General features: G+C 41.8%; 1 long non-coding RNA gene across 1 annotated transcript; it reads left to right on the top strand.

The window, feature by feature from the left end:
* The first annotated feature begins 391 nt into the window (after positions 1–391).
* Positions 392–1,499, top strand: LOC144715109 (uncharacterized). Its single transcript, XR_013584531.1, has 4 exons — positions 392–963; positions 1,056–1,154; positions 1,232–1,301; positions 1,396–1,499. It is a non-coding gene; the product is annotated as an uncharacterized LOC144715109 (long non-coding RNA).
* Positions 1,500–5,379: the final 3,880 nt, after the last annotated feature.

Below are 5,379 nucleotides of genomic sequence, written 5' to 3'. Positions count from 1 at the left end.
GATTGACAACAACATATGTGAATACTTCAACAGTTATATCTTACAATATAGGTCTCTACCCATCATAGACATGTTGGAAGGTATCCGAAGTACAATCATGGAGAGGATAGTTAGGATGAGGGAGTTATTCTCTAACAGAACTGATCAATTGTGCCCTCGCATAAGAGAGATGGTGGAACGAAAAAAGTTAGAGTCTAGGACATGCTTTCTTAAACCTACAGGTGCCGTCAATTCGAAGTTTCAAACATGGGGAACAAATTTGTGGTTGATTTATGTGCCGGGACATGTAGTTGTAGATATTGGGGTATACGAGGTGTTCCATGCTGCCATGGCATTGCGTGCATTCACTGGAACAAGGAAGACCCTGCAGATTATGTCGTTGACTGGCTGAAGAGAGATGCGTACGAGCTAGCGTATAGTCATGGTATCGCACCTATGAATGGAAAGAACATGTGGGTTGAAGTTGAAGGGAATTATGTTTTCCCTCCTCTCGTGAAGAGACAACCTGGAAGGCCCAAGCAGAGGAGAAGAGTTGACATCATTGAGAAAGAACTAAAGGGTCAAAATTTTGGCAAGAAAGGCGTCCCAATGAAATGCTCTCTTTGCCAGCAAGTGGGGCATAACCGGAAGACATGTATCCGACGAAGGATGCAAGCTACAGGCCAGGTATGGATCGAAATTCTTGTATAACATCCCTAACATGCTCTAAATATTTTTGCAACAATGAATACATACTTATATGTCACTCACGGGTCCGAGGGAGGTGAACACCAGGGAGCTACAGAACTTCCACTTTTTCAAACATATGATGCATATGAGCCCACGATTGACATGGTCAGCCAAGTTTCAAAAAATTTAGAGCAACCATCAGAACCATTTCCTTTACATAATACCACCGAAACGGGAGAGTCCTCTTCACGCGGCATCTATGGAAAAGGGCAAAAGAGCATTGGCGAGTTGCAGGTTTTAATTATTCTTCCTTTTATTTATATACAATGTAATTTGTTGTTTAGATCTCTTATAGTAATCTGTTATTCTATTCTGCCGGTGCGAAGGAAGGAAACAGAACACAATAACGATGTTCAGGTACAGAAGCAAAAGTTCGAGAAGGGCATGGGGTAATAAGGGGAGCTAGTGGAGTAGCCTATGCGCGCGTAAGTTTATTCTATGTGTCCATTGTTACATTTCTTTTCGCATTGAGGAAAAATCTTGAGTCACTAAACTTTTTTAGATGCCTGATGAACCAATGAGAACAACTTATATGGGTGCATATGGTGGACAATTTTTCACTCCTTACAAAGGTTGGCTTTTCACTCCATACGCAGCCATTGATTTTATTTACGATTGGGTAAATCACCATTTAGTTATTGACCTAATCATCTCTTTGTGGATTAGACGATGGGGCAAGTGATCAAAGGAAGACTATGCAAACTCCACCGCAAGGGAAACACTAATCATGCTAAATCCATGCCATGGAGCAATTGAGCTCTGCTTGACACTATTGCTATTTGCTTTTTTTTTATTTTAAGACAGTCAGCTGACTATTTCGATTTGGAATAAAAAAAAATATATGTGTCTAAATCCCAGATGATGGGCTCATTTGCGTTTGACATTGGAGGATTTGTCCCCATTGGTTTTTTTAATGTATTTAGTGTGGCAACCTTAGTATTAATTATTCCATCATCGGGGATTTTTGTAATTTAGGTACCTGAAAAAACTAATGTTGAGGCTGCAAAAACATCCTTGACACCAGAGGAAGCTAAGATTAAGGCGCAAGAGCTAAGGTTTGTACTTTTTATTCATGTCTTGATTGGCATAAGTAGAACGAGTTGTAATTTACAATTAGTTGAGCTTATGCAATTAGTGCTCTCTGTTTCAGGAAGAAAAATTATCAAATATTCGTATCTTATCCACGGAATTTGTATATGATAAAATTGGTTAAACCTAATACCTGCCAAGCGGAGGAATTTTTAATGTTTCAATATTGGTGCTTGCTGTGCGCTGGGAATCTTGCATAGAGTTTTCTGTGAAACTGAACTTGAATTCATAATTTGTGAAGAAATTGACATTCTAGAACGATTGATATAGGATAGATTTAATTTTTATTCGAAATTTATGCATCGGAAATTCTCATGTGACATTCTCTTCCTCCAATTTGTCGTTTCATCTGTATGAATTATGAATTCAAGTTTATTCAAACAGGGTGAGAAATGAACCAAGTCGAAGTTATACTTGGAGAACATGTTTGGAAGGAAAAATTTTCGGCAGTGAGACAGAAAGACAAGCATTAGCCAACCTGTGAGGGACATGGTCAAGAGAAGACTGTACGCGTTCAAGAGAGACAACTTGCCCGCCAAAATCAGCTTTCAATTTGTTAATCATTCAAATCACTTCACTTGCAGGCCTCTACAAGAACTAAGTAAATGAGTGCTACGAACAGTCAGGAAACGTCTGAATTAAAAGGGAAGAGTGCGTAAATTTTATTAGCTCATGAAAAAGAGTTTATTTGTCTCAACTGAAATTCGTAATAACTGTGAATATGAAATTGGCCTTAGGGTAGGGTTTCAGAAAAGCCATCGAATTTGTTGCGCAAACATGCTTAGTTCAAAGATGAAAAGCAATTCACTCCGTCGAGAAAGTAACTTCTTTTCTTGTCATATCTAGAGAACCAATTATCGCTCTTTCTAAAGAGGAAATCGGAAGAAAATATGAAACCACTTCACTGAAGAATTCTAAAAAGGGACATAGCAAACGACTATGAACTGCCAAAATGTAGAATTAACTGCCCAAATGTAATAGCAAAATGTAAAGTTGCAGTAAGTCTAAATACGTAATAGCAAATGATTATCAACAGCCCATTAAATGCAAACACTAAACCTTAATGAATATAAAACCTGGATTGGTCTGTAGTGTATTTTTATTTTTGCCAATAAAAAAAAAATTACTGGCCTTGTATTACTGTTTTAGTAGGGAATGAAGGATGGAGGATAAATTGGTTTCTATGCAAGATTCCCAGCGCATAGCAAGCACCAATATTGAAACATTAAAAATTCCCTCCCAGGTTGCGGAGGCCTGGTGCCGGAGGACAACGACGAAGGCCGCTTGGGTTTAAAAGTTTCTATGCAAAATTCCCAGCGCCCTTTTTATTCTGTGATGCTCGTGAAGAAGTGCGACTGTTGAAGTGACAGGGAAGGAGAATGGCGGGTTTCATTAGAGAAGAATGGAGGATAAATTGAAATGAAAATCAACTAAAGGAAGCATACTTCAAATGTCGCCAGGATAATCACAAATAATTAACAAATTAGGAATCCCCAAATCTCTGGAGTCTGGAGAAACCAGTGGATGAATGCGGTCACATCAGGCTTTCACACGAGGCAGGTAATGGAGGCGCTGAACGATTGGATTCTGCGAAGGAATACGCCTTTCTCTAGCTCTCCAACTCTATTAATTTATCCACCCTTCCATTCATATATATCGACAAGAATAATCCCATCCAATAATGCTCAGATACTTGTATCCAATAAGACGCCAAACTGTCTGAACAATTGGTGATAAAGCTAAGGTGCGTAATCGAAAGGTGAGAGAACCAAAGAAATTCAATCAGCCCAGAATGCATCGTTCTCGTTACCTTCACAAAATCCGAGATAAACAAGGCAACCAACGATCGAGACTCTGAGGAGCGAAGGCAGTTCATCGAGCAATGGCGTTGGCGAGCACTTGTCCGCTCTACGATCTCGGGTGAGAGAAGAAGTGCGTACCCGCCATAAAGGTGCTTAGAGGAGTGGGGTAAAATAAAGCGGGGTCGAGAAGTGCATACCGGCCTTCGTCGTTCTCCTCTTCTTGCAAACTTTTAAACCCAAGCGGCCTTTTAAACCCAAGACGGCCCCCCGGAGGCCTGGTGCCGAAGGCCCTCCCAGGTCGCGGAGGCCTTTCCGGAGGCCTGGTGTGGATGTCTCCGGGAAGGCCTCCAGCAGCCTCAGAAATCTTCCCCGCCAGAGGCCTTTCCCCTTCCCCTTCCCCTTTCCCCTTCCCCTTTCCCTTCTCCCTTCGATCCCCGTAAGAAATCGGGTATCTAACGTGGACACCGCCTGGCTTCCAGGTGGAATCCCGTCATACGTGGACTCTCCGGATTCCACCTGGCAGGCAGGCGGTGTCCACGTAAGCGGGTGTGTCCTAGATCTGGCATTTTAAAAATATCTGGACTATAGGATGTCAAATTCAAAGTTTGGCATGTATCTGCCAAACTTTGAAAGTTCTAGCCTGCAGGGTGCTAAATTCCCTTATATCTATCTCTATCTTTATCTCTATTTCTATCTCTATCTCTGTCTCTATCTCTATCTCTATCTCTACCTTTATCTCTATCTCTATTTTGACCTCCATCTCTATCTTTACCTCGATCTCTATCTCTATCTCTATCTCTATCTCTTTCTCTATCTCTTTCTCTATCTCTTCTCTATCTCTATCTCTATCTCTATCTCTATCTCTATCTTTATCTCTGTCTCTATCTCTAAGTCATCTTTAGCTCTAGATCTATCTCTATCTCTATATCTATCTCCCAGAAACTCGTCGATCTCGATGTCATCTTCTGGTAAAGGTTCTAGCTGTTTCCCGTGTATGGCCATTTGCAGTAAGGGTGGACATTTGGTTCATCGATGTCCAATACCTTTGCATTTGAAGCATTGCATGGGTTGTGGCCATGCCATAGAGACAGCCGATGATGTGGTTGATGTCCCGGTCATGGTTGTGGCCGGTGTTCGAGTAGCCCTGGGGGCGGTGGTGGTTCATTTCGTCCACCCACTGTTACCCGGGGTCATAAAAGTAGAGGCTGACGTGTGGGAAACAGGTGTCATCCATGACAACCGATGGTGATGGAGTAACATCGTCTTTAGAGTATTCGTTACTCTCGACCAGGCTGTATGCTTGGTGAACCGTGGCTGGATTCTGTTCAAACACTCACACGCCTAAGTCACTTCGGAGGCCATGGATAAAGAATGCGATCTGAACTTGTGGACTTTCCAAAAATTTACATCTCATTCGGAATTCTTCGAATTTCTTAATGTAGTCCCTAACCATACGCTTTCCTTGCTTAAGGTCCATCCATTTTAATAGGAGGTGAGTCACATACAACTTGGGAACGTATTTGTCCTTAAGGTGTCTAGACATGTGTTCCCAGGTTGCGGAGGGTTCCCCTCGGCATCGGGCTGCTTCCCTCTTGTTCTTTTAGAAGTTTCTGGCTCGTGTGCCAAGCCGGGCTTCGGCATACGACACACATATATCATTGTCCATTTCATATCACTAGAAATAACTTTACAAGTCCGATTCCCAATCAGTGTAATCCTTCGGGATCCTTGACCCTTCATAGATGGGAACTTCCATCCG

Source organism: Wolffia australiana, chromosome 18 (assembly GCF_029677425.1).
Source record: "Wolffia australiana isolate 7733 chromosome 18, ASM2967742v1".
NCBI lineage: Eukaryota > Viridiplantae > Streptophyta > Magnoliopsida > Alismatales > Araceae > Wolffia > Wolffia australiana.
Note: the sequence above shows the minus strand (reverse complement) of the source record. Positions and strands in the feature narration are given on the sequence as shown.